Genomic DNA, 18,481 nt, shown 5'->3' on the forward strand with positions numbered 1-18,481 from the left:
TATCAAAGCTTGCATGTAGAGGAAATACAGAATCTCTCTCGGTTACGCACACACATGATCTGTTCATTGGAGGCTCGTTTGCACTCTTCCTTTCTCCTCTGTCTCTATCATTCTTTCCCTATGTCTCTCTCCCTTCCAGCCTACCCCTTCCAATCGCTTATTATCCGACAACTATTCACCCCATCCGCCCACTCTGATGTTTATTTCGGTAACAAAAGGAATTGTGACGAACTCCAACGCCAGACGCTGCTACAGAGACGTTTTGCAACACGGCGTGGTTTATTCTTAAAGTTTCGAGAGCGTACGTTCCCAGAAGAGTAAATATACATCTACATGATTACTCCGCAAATCACATTTAACAGCTTGGCAGAGGGTTCTTCGAACCACAATCATACTATCTCTCTACCATTCCACTCCCGAACAGCGCACGGGAAAAACGAACACCTAAACCTTTCTGTTCGAGCTCTGATTGCACTTATTTTATTTTGATGATCATTCCTACCTTTGTAGGTTGGGGTCAACATAATATTTTCACATTCGGAAGAGATAGTTGGTGACTGAAATTTCGTAAATAGATCTCGCCGCGACGAAAAACATATTTGCTTTAAAGACTTCCATCCCAACTCGCGTATCATATCTGCCACATTCTCTCCCCTATAACGTGATAATACAAAACGAGCTGCCCTTTTTTGCACACTTTGGATGTCCTCCGTCAATCCCACCTGGTAAGGATCCCACACCGCGCAGCAATATTCTAACAGAGGACGAACGAGTGTAGCTTTCTCTTTAGTGGACTTGTTGCATCTTCTAAGTGTCCTGCCAAAGATACGCAAACTTTGGCTCACCTTCCACACAATATTATCTATGTGGTCTTTCCAACTGAAGTTGTTCCTAATTTTAACACCCAGGTACTTAGCTGAATTGACAGCCTTGCGAATTATACTATTTATCAAGTAATCGAATTCCAACGGATTTCTTTCGGAACTCATGTGGATCACCTCACACTTTTCGTTATTTAGCGTCAACTGCCACCTGCCACACCATACACGAATCATTTCTAAATCGCTTTGCAACTGATACTGGTCTTAAGATGACCTTACTGGACGGTAAATTACAGCATCATCTGCGAACAACCTAAGAGAACTGCTCAGATTGTCACCCAGGTCATTTATATAGATCAGGAACAGTAGAGGTCCCAGGACGCTTCCCTGGTGGACACCTGATATCATTTCAGTTTTACTCGATGATTTGCCGTCTATTACTACGAACTGCGACCTTCCTGACAGGAAATCACGAATCCAGTAGCACAACTGAGACGATACCCCATAGCTCCGCAGCTTGATTAGAAGTCGCTTGTGAGGAACGGTGTCAAAAGCTTTCCGGAAATCTAGAAATACGGAATCAACTTGAGATCCCCTGTCGATAGCGGCCATTACTTCGTACGAATAAAGAGCTAGCTGCGTTGCACAAGAGCGATGTTTTCTGAAACCATGCTGATTACGTATCAATAAATCGTTCCCTTCGAGGTGTTTCATAAAAAGAATTATTCCTTCCTTCTACGTATATCTCGTTATAGGTTCATTAAGGTAACATCGCACAGATTCGTACCCACACGGATTCTTACCGCAGTCATTCTTCACACCAAGCATTCGCGACTGGAAGAGCAAAAAGGTGTAAGTGACAGTGGTACATAGTACCCTCCTCCACACATATCTTAGGTGTGTGAGTGCAAAATCGTATAATGTATACTTCCGCAGATGGCGGATCTCGTAGCGACAGCCACTACTTTGTCACAAAAGCCTAGCTTATCAATATTCTCCCAGCGCCAGCTGAAGCGGCACCTACGCCGTCAGAAGCCGCAATCCGTGAGGGAGGACAGCACTTCCTTGTGTTTCCGCCGGCGTCGTAGCTTCCCATGTCGGACACGAAGTCTGTTCTCCAATCAACGACAACGAATGCCACTGGCGATTCTATTCTTTTTTCCTGAACAATATTGCGCAAAACAATAAAATTTCATTTTTCTAGTGAAAAACTGGGAATAACTTTGACACTCCACTCTCGTCTCTCAGTCGTAGTGTTTCTTAAGAAGTGTAGAGCCACTGAACGTGATTCAGTAATTGGATAATGTCTCCCAATTCAATGAACTATTTTAGAAGTTGTTACTACTTGAGAACCTAAGCCATAGAAGCATTCCAGGAAGCAGGAAACAAAGCCGTCTATTAACGCTAATTTATGAGGTACGGGTAACACCATTTAAACATTTTCCTATGTAATTTACGAACTGGTTGTTAAATTTTAACTGCACAGAAGTTAATCAAGCATCAAAACAAACGATCGTTAATAACTGCAGACAGAGGTAAAACTCACGAATCAAATAGCAAAAGCTCCTACTTGTACATTGAAGAAATACTTGCGAAACAGAATAAAATTTAAGTCAATTCAAACGTAGACAATAAAATATAATGTTGCACTTGTAAGAAGCTCGGTCATGTACTTCCATATGTAGCAAGGAAAGATACACTATTTGACCTTTCATTGTGCTTTGTAGTCATTAGAGAACTTGCGATAAAATTAAACTTTTGTGTTTATTGTTATTCAAGCATATTACTATTAACACAGATAAAACTGTATTCTGGGATCTAAAACAGTTGATAATAGTGGAAAACGCGTTTTTATGAAGTTTAATCCTATTTAACAACATACATTGCGAAGTATATGGCAAAGTGTTATCACAGTAAAAAACGAATGAGATTCAAATAAAATCTACTAGTTAATCGCATTGCGTTCAGTGGTTGTTAGTAATAACAACTTCGTGTAGCTTAATGGCCAGGAGCTAATCTTTCCGTTGGACGCCACTTCGGCCAATGTATAATCCTAATCGACCGACTCATTTTATGCAGCCGGGGAAGATAGTAAGTTTAAAGGCCAAAAAGTATTCCACATGTAATAATGAAACCCGAGGAAATACAACAAATAATGTTGGGTTATAGCCACAACTGCGAAAGTACCGCTGTAAACAATGCTTGTGTAGCTATGTAGTTCAAATACAGCTGGAAGCTAGGGGCAATGTGACTAGCTGCAGATGACATATCAAATGAAGGATTTGTAACACAAATGAACAGGAAGATCGCATAAATTTATTTGTTTTGAGGGACGGAGGGACGGGGGTGACAGAAAATTAGGCTTCATAGCTAATCTAACAGTGCCAGTTTTTCTTCTTGGTATTAATAAGGTCAATGGTTATGTGGATAACCATTTTCAATATATAATATTGCTTGCCACTAATTGGTATTAACTTTGACTTGGTATCCCATCAGGGTCCTTCGAATATGTGGTGAACAACAAATGTGATGTCTTGTGCTCAAAGATCCTTCAATTTATGGAGTTACATACGCCCTATTGAAACCTTCCCGTCTCCTCTATATCTCTTTTGTTAATGATAACCTTCCCTTTTACAATAAACTATGGAAACTATCCTTAGGATTTATACCTCTTGCCTAATAATAACAAATGAAATCTTCCCTTTGAAATTTATTCTCTTTTTCTATCTTCGCATACAAATTTAATTGCTGCCTTTTAAAAGTGATTTTCGGATTATTTCGACGAAACATAGAATGTGTCGTCGTCGTGGCCCTCAGTCGTTATCTGTAATAACTCAAAACTGTTCCTTACCTTTTTTACAGTTACTGGATCGCCATCTGACTGCTACATCGAACTGCGACGTGAATACACTTAATGTGTTTTACTATACTCCATTAACTGCTGGTGGGATGTCATAATAAGTGGCTGTATTTATTACCAAAGCCGATGTTATTCTTTAGTAGCAAAGCTGACGTTATTCTTTAATTAATTTAACTGAAATTACGTAATTCATAGTTAAACTTTTTCTTGACAACAATAAAATTTTGCAAAGTTTTAAGTTGATGGTTTTTGGGATGGATTATAGTTAGAAATGCAATATTGCTGGCAAAAGTCAATTATATTCTCAATGAAATGATTTTACAAACGTTAAAAAGGGACTTACTTTTTACAATAATCTTACAACTAGCAATGCGCAAACATACTTTCAGCAGTCTTGAGTTTCTCAAAAAATTAATTCAATAATATTAGTTACTCTTACTATAATAGTTAGCTGATGTCTCTGTACATCATCTTATAATCTCTTGTAAATCATAGCTAGTGGCTGGCAGACACACCGCTCCTCTCAGCCTCGCACTTCAGACCTGCTACCGAATCGCTTTACTTCTCGCTTACTACTGACATCCTACGAACGCTAAAGTGCGGTCTCTCCTGCCAACAATGCTTTCTGGTGCAGACAATACCTGCTACCATTACAAAATGTATCAATGCGCGGTCTTTCCCGCTCTTTTCTTAAAATGTATCCATACACGGTCTCTGCCGCCCTTTTTAAAATTACACTCCTGGAAATGGAAAAAAGAACACATTGACACCAGTGTGTCTGACCCACCATACTTGCTCCGGACACTGCGAGAGGGCTGTACAAGCAATGATCACACGCACGGCACAGCGGACACACCAGGAACCGCGGTGTTGGCCGTCGAATGGCGCTAGCTGCGCAGCATTTGTGCACCGCCGCCGTCAGTGTCAGCCAGTTTGCCGTGGCATACGGAGATCCATCGCAGTCTTTAACACTGGTAGCATACCGCGACAGCGTGGACGTGAACCGTATGTGCAGTTGACGGACTTTGAGCGAGGGCGTATAGTGGGCATGCGGGAGGCCGGGTGGACGTACCGCCGAATTGCTCAACACGTGGGGCGTGAGGTCTCCACAGTACATTATGTTGTCGCCAATGGTCGGCGGAAGGTGCACGTGCCCGTCGACCTGGGACCGGACCGCAGCGACGCACGGATGCACGCCAAGACCGTAGGATCCTACGCAGTGCCGTAGGGGACCGCACCGCCACTTCCCAGCAAATTAGGGACACTGTTGCTCCTGGGGTATCGGCGAGGACCATTCGCAACCGTCTCCATGAAGCTAGGCTACGGTCCCGCACACCGTTAGGCCGTCTTCCGCTCACGCCCCTACATCGTGCAGCCCGCCTCCAGTGGTGTCGCGACAGGCGTGAATGGAGGGACGAATGGAGACGTGTCGTCTTCAGCGATGAGAGTCGCTTCTGCCTTGATGCCAATGATGGTCGTATGCGTGTTTGGCGCCGTGCAGGTGAGCGCCACAATCAGGACTGCATACGACCGAAGCACACAGGGCCAACACCCGGCATCATGGTGTGGGGAGCGATCTCCTACACTGGCCGTACACCTCTGGTGATCGTCGAGGGGACACTGAATAGTGCACGGTACATCCAAACCGTCGTCGAACCCATCGTTCTACCATTCCTAGACCGGCAAGGGAAGTTGCTGTTCCAACAGGACAATGCACGTCCGCATGTATCCCATGCCACCCAACGTGCTCTAGAAGGTGTAAGTCAACTACCCTGGCCAGCAAGATCTCCGGATCTGTCCCCCATTGAGCATGTTTGGGACTGGATGAAGCGTCGTCTCACGCGGTCTGCACGTCCAGCACGAACGCTGGTCCAACTGAGGCGCCAGGTGGAAATGGCATGGCAAGCCGTTCCACAGGACTACATCCAGCATCTCTACGATTGTCTCCATGGGAGAATAGGAGCCTGCATTGCTGCGAAAGGTGGATATACACTGTACTAGTGCCGACATTGTGCATGCTCTGTTGCCTGTGTCTATGTGCCTGTGGTTCTGTCAGTGTGATCATGTGATGTATCTGACCCCAGGAATGTGTCAATAAAGTTTCCCCTTCCTGGGACAATGAATTCACGGTGTTCTTATTTCAATTTCCAGGAGTGTATATCAATTTGCGGTCTCTCTTGTCAACAATAATTTAGTGCATACATTCCCTGCTACCTTAATTATTTCCAACATGACAAATATTAATTATTCCTACTTAGTCCTGTTAATAAAATATAAACATCTTTCATAAATTGTGATTTGACAATAAACAATAGAAATATACACGTCTTACACTATTAGTTGGTAGGTATTTTACAAATAAGTAATAACAATATTAATTATATACTCTCGATACTAAACCTAACTGTGTAACTCGTTGGTTACTTGGAGCTTTATTCTCATGCAGTTTACCAAAAAAGCAGTAGTGTGTGTTACATATATTTCGTCAAATGGTTTCCTTTGGCACACCACAGGCGTATGTCAATGAAATGTTGTACTACATCTTACCATCCTGTTCTTAATGCTGTCGTGATTCTACTTACGCAGGGACCGCTTCTTCGAATTGTGGAATGCCACTTTCCTTTACCCTTTAAATATTCTGGATGGATGCTACTTTCATAAATATCAACGTAACCTCCTGTCATCACTGCTCAAGTTGTCTACGTCAGTGCCTGTCATTGGCCACAAGACTGTGAAACGTTTAGCCGCAGTAGTAGGTGCCTTTTATATGAATTTCTCACACCATCAAAGCCAACCTAACCGTACTTTGATTGTTATGGGTTGAATGCTACATGTCCGCTGGGCTATGCTGTTTGAGACATCACCAAGAAGAGAACTGTCCCTCATTCAATACACTACTGGAATCACACTCAGGAGTCTCCACCAACGCCCAAAACGTGGTGCCACGTAGTCGCGTACGGCAAACGGCGATCATTTTTGTCCTGCCATCATATTATAAGCGTATTAGCGTCCCGTTTGCCACCAAATTGCTACCATCGCACGGTGCCTAATTTGATTCCCACTCTTCCATCAATTCTGGTGCCTTTCTTACTCCTGCTTTCTCGTGTGTCATGAGCAAGCCAACAGGGAGATTCTATATTCCTACATTTATGAAAACCATGCAGAGGAGTACCTTTTTATAACCTGTGAACAAAGATCTGAAAGTACGGAATTTGTTCTCAAGTTTGTGACTTCCTCTGTTAATTTTTAATGGCGATATGTCGCATAGAGCTGGCAACGGTCTGGGACAGTTTGGTAATGACAATACTGTGTCCACGAAAGTGTTGCCGTCGAGTCGCTGTACTTTTAAGGATGAACTCTCGGAATTTTTGATTGATGCAATGAATAGTAGGTGATTTTAAATACGAATAAATGTGTTTACGGCATTTCTGTTGGGTAAACACTCCTGCATTGTTCTAGTACAGTATCAGGGCTATGTTGCAGATCATATATACGTCAGTTAAATATCCAGACGCTACGTTACAAGGAGATACAGCCAAATGTGGGGAGAGAGAACAGCTGACGACCATGTTTGGGAAAGTTCAGAGAAAGTATATGTTACCTAAGGGAACCGTTTACAGAAATTCTTCTGACCAGTGTTTGAGTGTTTTGGATCCCAACAATGTGGGATTTAGGAAAAAGTTGAAGCAGTTCTTGGAGTCATGCTAAAGTTTTTGGCAGTGGTCTGATCAGAACACGAATGTTAGGATCATGCGACGTGGGCCTAGCAGGGCCTCCTTAGAGAGAAAGAGATGACGTATTTGCGAAACACTATTGAGTAAGTTGAATGAACCAGTTTCTACAGAATGACTCTACAGCCTAACATTCATCTCACATTAGAACCATAAAGAAAAAATTAACAACGATTAAAAAAGGAAGATTATTGTTAACGACCTGCCGACAACGGTGTCATTAGAGGCGGAGCATAAGCAAGAATTAGAGAAAGGTTATCCATCGAGTATTTTTCAAAGGAGCGTCAAATATTTGACGTACGTGATTTAGAGAGACCTAAATTTGGATGTCATCACGAGTATATGATCCATTACCTTTAGAAAGGAGAATCCAGTACCCACTAACACGCCTGCTCTCTCTCTATAAATGCGAATTAGCGTGCCCCAAATCGTCGTTTCCCGGGGTAGATTTCCGAATGGATCAGGAGAGGAGGCAAATAGCATTGCTTGAACAAACCCTCCACCGTGCACTATACAGGATGTCTCGCCTAACACTGGCACCTCAAATATCTCTGGAACAAGAAGAGATATTCAACAACGGTTTTCACCAGCATCAACGTACGGCAGGGGCTTAGGAAACCAGATACTACGCGAAATTTTAAAACTTAAACAAATACCGTACTATTTTCAACTAAAAATTGCGTATTTTTAAATGGACACTGCATAATATTGCGTGAAGAGTTTGACTGAGCACTGAAAGACCTTAGTCGAAACAAGGCCCCAGGAGTAAACAACATTCCATTAGAACTACTGTCAGCCTTGGGAGAGCCAGTCCTGACAAAACTCTACCATCTGGTGACCAAGATGTGTGAAACAGACTTCAAGAAGAATATAATAATTCCAATCCCAAAGAAAGCAGGTGTTGACAAATGTGAAAATTACCCAACTATCAATTTAATAAGTCCCGGCTGCAAAATACTAACGCGGATTCTTTACAGACGAATGGAAAAACTAGTAGAAGCCGACCTCGGGGAAGATCAGTTTGGATTCCGTAGAAATGTTGGAAGACGTGAGGCAATACTGACCCTACGACGTATCTTAAAAGCTGGATTAAGGAAAGGCAAACCAACGTTTCTAGCATTTGTAGACGTAGAGAAAGCTTTTAACAATGTTGACTGGAATACGCTCTTTCAAATTCTGAAGGTGGCAGGGGTAAAATACAGGGAGCGAAAGGCTATTTACAATTTGTACAGAAACCAGATGGCAGTTATAAGAATCGAAGGACATGAAAGGGAAGCAGCGGTTGGGAAAGGAGTGAGACAGGCTTGTAGTTTCCCCCCGATGTTGTTCAATGAGTATATTGAGCAAGCAGTGAAGGAAACCAAAGAAAAATTTAGAATAGGTATTAAAATTCATGGAGAAGAAATAAAAAAAATTAGGTTCGCCGATGACACTGTAATTGTTTCAGAGACAGCGAAGGACTTTGAATAGTTGAATGCAATGGATAGTGTCTTGAGGGTATAAGTTGAACATCAACAAACGCAAAACGAGGATAATGGAATGTAGTCAAATTATGTCGGGTGATGCTGAGGGAATTTGATTAGAAAATGAGACACTTAAAGTATTAAAGGAATTTTGCTATTTGGGGAGCAAAATAACTGATGATGGTCGAAGTAGAGAGGATATAAAATGTAGACTGGCAATGGCAAGGAAAGAGTTTCTGAGGAAGAAAAATTTGTTAACATCGAGTATAGATTTAAGTGTCAGGAAGTCATTTCTGAAAGTATTTGTATGGAGTGTAGCCCTGTATGGATGTGAAACATGGACGATAAATAGTTTGGACAAGAAGAGAATAGAAGCTTTTGAAATGTGGTGCTACAGAAGAATGCTGAAGATTAGATGGGTAGATCACATAACTAATGAGGAAGAATTGAACAGGATTGGGGAGAGGAGAAGTCCGTGGCACAACTTGACCAGAAGAAGGAATCGGTTGGTAGGACATGTTCTGAGGAATCAAAGGATCATCAATTTAGTATTGGAGGGCAGTGTGGATTGTAACAATCGTAGAGGGAGACCAAGAGTTGAATACACTAAGCAGTTTCAAAAGGATGTAGGTTGCAGTAGGTACTGGGAGATAAAGAAGCTTGCACAGGATAGAGTAGCATGGAGGGCTACATCAAACCAGTCTCAGGACTGAAGACCACAACAACAACAACAATAACAATTACATATTATTTCGTATGCAATGAACAACATGAAAAATCACAAAAATATTGGCTTTGGCTGCATCACAATACGTCAATTACATCCCGAAAAATTGCGAAGCGAAGTTGACGCTTGAAATAAACGAAGCGCACAGCTAGCGCACGTCCTGAAACTAAACTTTGCATATCACGCTGCCGGTAAACCAGATGTAATTGACGTACTACGTCAGTGGAGTGTTAATGTATGGTGTGGTATTGTATGACAACACATCGTTGGCCCATATTCATTGATGTCACTCCTAAAGAGGGATAGTTTAGCACTTACTTGAACCGGTCCACTTCTTATTATGTGTCAAATAACGCCGTATCAGAATACTGGACGTCCTGCGTATATTGTTTATTGTTGCGAAATGACAATTAGAGGTACAATTAGTGGTAACACACTGGGTTTCACGTTTCTAAAGCTCAAGTTCTGAAATATGTGACTTTTAAAGGAGAGCAACAGCGTCACAGTTTCTGACGTAATGTGTCGCATGTAGCACTGTGCTTAGAGCAGGGGTTGCCTGCAATGGTGCCTGTATCCTGCCGTAAACATAACAATATCAACACGGCACGCCTTACCTTCACTGTACAAGTGTCTCCTAATCTGGTCTGCTGAACTGTTCTCATACTGTAAAGCCGTCGGCACGCGGACAGTGTTGTTCAAAGTTAACGTTGAACGTGCCAAGTTCAACGTGATGCTGAACGCTCAGGAACAATGCGACTTGTGCATACGGTGCGTGGTACCCAACGTTTTATACTCGATAGCAACGAACTCCAGCGGCAGTTGAGGGATGTTTGTAATTCGTAAATCACACTGTTTGCTCAACGGGCGCTCGTAAAATTCCCACGTTAGCTCTATTTAAACGCACATTTCCTCCATCGTCTACGAAAAGGAAAGTACCACGTCCAGTCAATAAGGACACAGGCTTATAAAAGTTCCATTACAAACAGTGCGCTACTAATTTGGAAGACTCCTCCGCATAATATAAACATTATTTCATCATTCCCACATTTTAGTAAAACTCCAAGGTCAGTCTTACTTGATCACCGTTCCTACGCAGTAGCAGAATCTTTGCAACATGTGAATTACGAAGCGTAAAATGAGCAAAATATTTTTATACAAGTAGCGCAAGCTGTCCTGTAGATTAAGCCAATCGAACAAAGTCACCCCTCAAAAAAAGGTGAACTTATATTTACATAACATCAAATACTATAGCATATACTAATATTAAACTAATAACCAAGTATCAGAACCTAAAAAAAGCGAATGTTAGGAAAATAAAATTGGAAGTTCCAACACGCGAACCCCTGGTCTAGCAGGGAACCCATAATAGGACAGTGACGCTAAACCAACAACACGGTTCCTGTATTTGATCGTACTGTGTTAGGCCTTGCTGAAAACGTTAGTAGTAAATAATTATGGTACTAATTGAAATTTATTTATAACAAATTGTACCAAGAACATTGCGTTTTGGGTGGATATTCAGTGTGTCGCTGCCTTAAAACAGCCTACTCTCATAACACGCATCTTACTATAATTTTGCAGTGATCCTCAATTTGCTGTTGCTCATAAACGGCATATATACATATAGGCTTGAAATGAATGCCAATATGGCGTCTCACAACTCTGTACTGAAGGGAGACGGCGTGCGTGTGACGTAGGTGGCGTTGTGCCATCTCATTGGTCAACGCTGAGACGCGCGCTCAGAATATCTGACTGGTCAGATACTGCTCAGCACGTTCGGGAAGACTCCCGAACGTGCGTTGCCACGCTATGACGTCAGAAATTCGTCACGCTCAACCCTCGGCGTTCGGATGCAAGGTCCCTGTGCCGGCGGCTTAACGTAATTCACGTGCGTTCTCACATTAATACCTGTTTTCTTGTAGCTTGTTTGAAACGTCCCCTTTGAAAAATTGTACAAGACTGTGCTTAAACTGACACACAATATTTTTGGCGCAACGCAATCTGACTTTCAATAATCCCTACAAGAGAATGGCCCTGACTAAATTAACCTATACGTTTCACAAATCACTTACCTCACAAAAGTCTTCGTTACTCAAACTACTGCAATACAGAGAGCGCCAATACTGCTACCTAAATGAAAGTTTCAAACTACGGAAGGCACTAACTACTGATAGGCATAGTTAGCAAATGAAAGATTTTAATAGAGAACAAACAATGTATTTACCTTAGTAGTCATAATATATATAGCAGTTCATGACATCCATTCTTACAAATTTCAAAACTCCGCCATCTCTCTCCCCACATCCACCACTGCTGGCGGCTCACCTCCAACTGCGCAACGCTACGCGCTGTTAGCATCCAGCTGCCGCTGCCCAACACTACAATGGCAGACAACAATGCAGACTAAACACAGACTGGACACGGCACGGCCAGTGATTTTTCATTCAGAGCGCTATGTGGCGTTACCAAAAAAAAAAAAAAAAACAGCCTACTTACATGTTACATTGTCGTTATCTAGTCGATATGCCGGCCTTCATTAATGAAGAAAAACTAGATATTATTTTAATTTATGGCGAATGTCACAGAAACGCAACCGCAGCTGTGACACTGTATGCTGAACGCTACCCAGATCGGCGGTGTTCGTCACGTCGAACCATTGGCAACATCTGCAAGATACTCACGGAAACAGGAAGTTGGGCTCCCACGAAATGTGGACGGTCAACGCCAGAGACTGGCAACGGAAACGAAATTGCTGTTGTGGCCACTGTAGCGCACAATCCTGAGGTGTGTGTACGAGAAATTTCACGAGGTATAGGAATAAGCCACAGTAGAGTGTGCAGAATCTGGCATCGGAATCGGTTTCACCCGTTCCTTATCTCACTGCACCAAGAACTGTACGGGAATGACTTATCCCGCATTGCATTCTGTCGTTTAGCACTTCAGCAGTTGTAAGGTAATCCAGTATTCCTAAGCTGTTTGCGGACGAGACTTCATTTCCAAATCATGCTTATTTTAATCTGCGGAAAGTACGTTACTGGCCCGTGGAAAATCCTCACTGGATTCGTTAAGTTGCTCATCAATGACAGTGGGGTGCCAATATTTGGTGCGGTATCATTGATAACTGTATTGTAGGTCCCTATTTTCACCGTGTAACATTGAATGTACAGCGATATGCATCATTTCTTCAACACAAACTAGCACTCCTCGTGGAGGAGCTAGGATTGTAAACTCGTCTATCAATATGGTTCCAACTTAATGGATGTCTCACACATAATGCAAAATTCGCCAGAGACGTTCTAGAAGCGACATTTCCAAACAGGTAATGGGGCGGTCCCCCGACTTGACGCCATTAGACTTCTTTCTCTGAGTCGCAGTGAGAGACAGAGTGTATCAAGAACCCGCAACGACAATACAGAATATGCAACATCTTATTACTGCGGCGTGTGCGGCAATAACTGTAGCAACTCTACAATATGTGCAACACTCTCTCGTTACCCGTCTGCAAACGTGTATTGATGCATACGGTGGGCACTTCGAACATATGTTGACGGGACCCAGTTTCATTGGTCAAGATATGTGTTTGTTTTCTGTTCTGGGTGTAATGCAGAACAATACAGTTTCCGTGGGCGACAGGGCACTAGTACGTGTATTTATCAAAGTAAATTCAAGTGTGTTATCTCTAATTGCAGCTCTAGTTGCCATTTCGCTAGAATAAACAAACATGTACAATTTGAAAAACGTAACTTTGCGTTAGACGTGTTACTTGTTTATTTTAGTAAATTGTGCGCGTACCTTCCCATTATGTGAGCCTCTGATACATGCAGCGTGAGGTGCACGCTTGAGTGCCCTAGCGGTGCGCTTCATTTATTTCAAGCGTCAACCTCGGTTCGCAACTTCTAGGGACGTTATTGACGCGCTGTGATGCAATCAACGTTAGTATTTTTGTGGTTTTCCAGGCTATTGATTGCATAGGAAATAATAGGGGGTGTCTATTTAAAAATACACAAGTTTGTACGGAAAATAGTACAGTATTTGTTTACGTTTTAAAATTTCGCATAGTATTTGGTTTCCTAAGCCCCCGCCGTACGTGCAAGCTGGTGAAAACCGTTTTTGAATATCTATTGTTGTTCCAGAGATATCTGAGGCGGCAGAGTTAAGTGAGACACCCTGCATAGTGGCTTGTACATTATGTATGAATATGCTTATGGAGATTCTTATATTGCGTATTAGATACGACCAAAGGCATCAGAATATGTCTACATCCTTCACAGTTGGATTGTTGAAGAACTAAAAACTATTTCCAAATGCTCTGGTATTTTGCGACACTTTATCGGAGTCTGTATTAACTGTTCTCATATCATGCATTTTCTTGTCATGCAGTTCTTGTCTCGTGTAAGCAACAATAATGACAATGTAGTGACAGGGTCCAGTGTAAGCGATCATTGTCGTACAATCGTACTGCACGAGGTAGTCTGCCCACACGGTGTTTCGCCATATCGACAATTCTTAGTAATTTGTATGGCCACACAACCAGCAACCACGGTGTTACTGAAATACAGGACACTCCAGAAACATTGTAATAGGGATGCAACTTGATTTCTATGGCTTCAGCAGGTCAATGCGCGTGACAGTGTCACATATAACTACTGCACCCCCCTCCACCCCATCCCCCCCCCCCCCCCCCCCTTTGCCCGCACACACAGACTCCTTGGCTTCTGCTCCATGTGGATGCAGTAACATCGTCCTGACACCTCCGGGACACCGCTTCGTTATCTGAGTGGTCAGGGTGTCTGACCGTTCTGCATTACAGGCCCGGGTTCTATTCCCAGCCGGGTCGGAGATTTACTCCACTCGGGGACTGTGTTGTGTCGTTCTCATCATCATCGACACGCAAGTCGCCCAATGTGGCGTATACTGCAAGGAGTTGAAACTCGGCGACTGGGCTCCCCTAGGTGGTGACTCCCGACTATCAGTATAATTCCATCATTTTTCTATAGGAATCAATAATTCTCGAGCAGTAGGTTAATAGACAAGTGACGCAGCACTGCAGCGTGCGACAAGTTGGAAATTTGGTAGCTCAGCGGCCGTGTCCAGATGACCGAAGCGCTTAATGCAATCATTCTTGAGAAGAGGTAAGTCCAGTTTCGAGTCCCGATCTGGCAACTTCCGCCGTTGCATTTCCACAATGCCCTGTGTGGCTGGAAGTCAGTAGCCTCTCACCCACCTTTCCCTTTTGTAGTGGCACCACAGTTACGGATAGAGAATGTTAGTTTTGTGTGATATTCTGAGCTGGCCGGGTTGCCGTAAGTTATGTTGACCAGCGGTTGCGAAGTGTAATGGAGGCCACAGGGGCCATCGAACCGCTGAAAAGCATAAAATCAGCAGTTCGCATGTTGCAAGCTATAGGCAGAAGGGTGATGACTGGGTGTTGTATGATGTCCTTAGGTTAGTTAGGTTTGAGTAGTTTTAAGTTCTAAGGGAGTGATGACAATAGATGTTAAGTCCCATAGTGCTCAAAGCCATTTGAACATAGGCAGAAGGGGCCCACTGGTGCAACTGTGGCGTGGAGTTTAGGCGACTCGGAGTGATGCGTTAGCTAAACAGAGCTGCGAAGCCGATTATGAATAGGTGTGGTTTTCTAACGAGATCCATTCAAGAGTGGCAGCTCTCCTGGATGGCGGGTCATGTCACACTACTGGCGACACACGGCAACAGATGGGGCGACAGCGTCCCAGTATATGGAGGGTCATTGGTTCGAACCTCTGAGGCTGACGTGGGGTCCGCAGGCAGCCGGGGTGGGCCACACTTCGGCTCACTGCCGTGTACAGCCGACTCCGCTCCCGACACATGCCGGAGACTTACAAGGCGAGGGGAGCAGGTTCAGACGCCGGAACACGAGTGGTCATTGCCGTCGCATCTCAGCTACGCCAGCTGAGGAAGAAGCAGTAGCAAGACCGGCCTAGAGCTATCGGTGGAGCAGTGCGGAGTCAACGGGGACGGTGGCCACTGAGTCGGCCGCTAGCGAAGCCATCCTGACATAACGGGAACTGTGCAGCTGGCGTACAAGGCCGGCTCGTCACAGTGCATTGCACAGGTCATTCGGGGTGCTACCTCCGCAATGCAGGGCCTGTGACGCAGACCGAGGTGAATGGACCTCTGTAAAGGAAACGAATAAATCATTTGGAAAGTTCTCTACGAGTTTTAATACGCCACATTCTGACACCAAACTACACTTTCCTTCCCATTCCTCTGTTGCATATACTCTCCTGGAAATTGAAATAAGAACACCGTGAAGTCATTGTCCCAGGAATGGGAAACTTTATTGACACATTCCTGGGGTCAGATACATCACATGGTCACACTGACAGAACCACAGGCACATGGACACAGGCAACAGAGCATGCACAATGTCGGCACTAGTACAGTGTATATCCACCTTTCGCAGCAATGCAGGCTGCTATTCTCCCATGGAGACGATCGTAGAGATGCTGGATGTAGTCCTGTGGAACGGCTTGCCATGCCATTTCCACCTGGCGCCTCAGTTGGACCAGCGTTCGTGCTGGACGTGCAGACCACGTGAGACGACGCTTCATCCAGTCCCAAACATGCTCAATGGGGGACAGATCCGGAGATCTTACTGGCCAGGGTAGTTGACTTACACCTTCTAGAGCACGTTGGGTGGCACGGGATACATGCGGACGTGCATTGTCCTGTTGGAACAGCAAGTTCTCTTCTCGGTCTAGGAATGGTAGAACGATGGGTTCGATGACGGTTTGGATGTACCGTGCACTATTCAGTGTCCCCTCGACGATCACCAGAGGTGTCCGGCCAGTGTAGGAGATCGCTCCCCACACCATGATGCCTGGTGTTGGCCCTGTGTGCCTCGGTCGTATGCAGTCCTGATTGTGGCGCTCATGTGCACGGCGCCAAACACGCATACGACCATCATTGGCACCAAGGCAGAAGCGACTCTCATCGCTGAAGACGACACGTCTCCATTTGTCCCTCCATTCACGCTTGTCGCGACAACACTGGAGGCGGGCTGCACGATGTTGGGGCGTGAGCGGAAGACGGCCTAACGGTGTGCGGGACCGTAGCCCAGCTTCATGGAGACGGTTGAGAATGGTCCTCGCCGATACCCCAGGAGCAACAGTGTCCCTAATTTGCTGGGAAGTGGCGGTGCGGTCCCCTACGGCACTGCGTAGGATCCTACGGTCTTGGCGTGCATCCGTGCGTCGCTGCGGTCCGGTCCCAGGTCGACGGGCACGTGCACCTTCCGCCGACCACTGGCGACAACATCGATGTACTGTGGAGACCTCACACCCCACGTGTTGAGCAATTCGGCGGTACGTCCACCCGGCCTCCCGCATGCCCACTATACGCCCTCGCTCAAAGTCCGTCAACTACACATACGTTTCACGTCCACGCTGTCGCGGCATGCTACCAGTGTTAAAGACTGCGATGGAGCTCCGTATTCCACGGCAAACTGGCTGACACTGACGGCGGCGGTGCACAAATGCTGCGCAGCTAGCGCCATTCGACGGCCAACACCGCGGTTCCTGGTGTGTCCGCTGTGCCATGCGTGTGATCATTGCTTGTACAGCCCTCTCGCAGTGTCCGGAGCAAGTATGGTGGGTCTGACACACCGGTGTCAATGTGTTCTTTTTTCCATTTCCAGGAGTGTATATACGCTGGCCATCCAGGATGCGAGGGGTTTAGAACTGGTGAGTGCTGTGGAGCAGGCTACTGCCGGTTGGGCCTGAAAAGCTTCGTCACGCTACCGCCGACCACTCGTGCAGCCATTATTCGTCATCCTACATGACCAGCCATCGTACGTGCCAGCATTAACTCCGATGAGCCTCGGGTCTAACTATCATCCTTCCAGCCACCGACCCGCTTGGTGTTTACTGTGTCTGCAAGCCAGGTGTCTAGGCCCAGACTTCAGTCCCCAGGCACCATTAGTGCTACCACCAGCTACAATTGTGCCACCAGCAGGGAATGTTTACAGTGCAAGGCAGCTTCGCTTACGGGAAACGCTGAGACATGACGAACTGCACGTGAGTATGCTACAACACATTTCTACCGAGGAGCACCAGGACATCGACTTCTACGGTTTCCAAAATTAATATGACTAGTTTACCTCTTACTTTCCAACTAGAGAACCTAATGCTACTTCAACAATATCGCCATAAAATGTCCATATGTGGTGCTGCCGATCTTGTGTGATGGTCCGTACAATAGTGGTGACGGAGCTTACCATTGACACACAAACCTTTTTTCAAATGCTATTTTATAAAGTAATCAGATAATCCAGGTAACAATATAATTTCCTGTAAGGTAATTCCTTCAAAATAAGAAAGCCATTCTCGTCATGAAGAATATATATTTTAAAAAAATTGGCGCAGCTTACGGCCAAAGATTTTCTTAAAATGCGAAATAGCTATATTCATTCCCAGGATTTTCTAGATGTTTCAACAATGTCTAAATTGGTATTGAAGATGGCATGTTTTTCAACACATGTACGCAATCTGTAGACGAAATGAAAGAGTTATAAATTAGCCTTCTCACTCTGTGCTCTGTCCGAATAAACCCTTTACCACTGTCTTCCAAAGGTCTTGTATGTTCTTACGCTTGTTGTAAGAACAATTACTGCTAACTTGAAAATCTGGCGACATTCTATGGAGTATGTATAATACGATTTTGTATTCGTACAGAAATAGCATTAGTGTAGAATAAACAGGAAAATAAACAAATTGTTCAGAACGTGGAGTACAGTACAAAACTTAATAATGATAATTTAGTGGAAAGTAGTTAGGTGACACGTAAAGCATGGAACAGTGACTTGCCTCCTCACGGCTGAAGACAATACTCCACAGAAA

The sequence above is a fragment of the Schistocerca gregaria genome, chromosome 5 (genome assembly GCF_023897955.1).
Source record: "Schistocerca gregaria isolate iqSchGreg1 chromosome 5, iqSchGreg1.2, whole genome shotgun sequence".
Taxonomy (NCBI): Eukaryota; Metazoa; Arthropoda; class Insecta; order Orthoptera; family Acrididae; genus Schistocerca; species Schistocerca gregaria.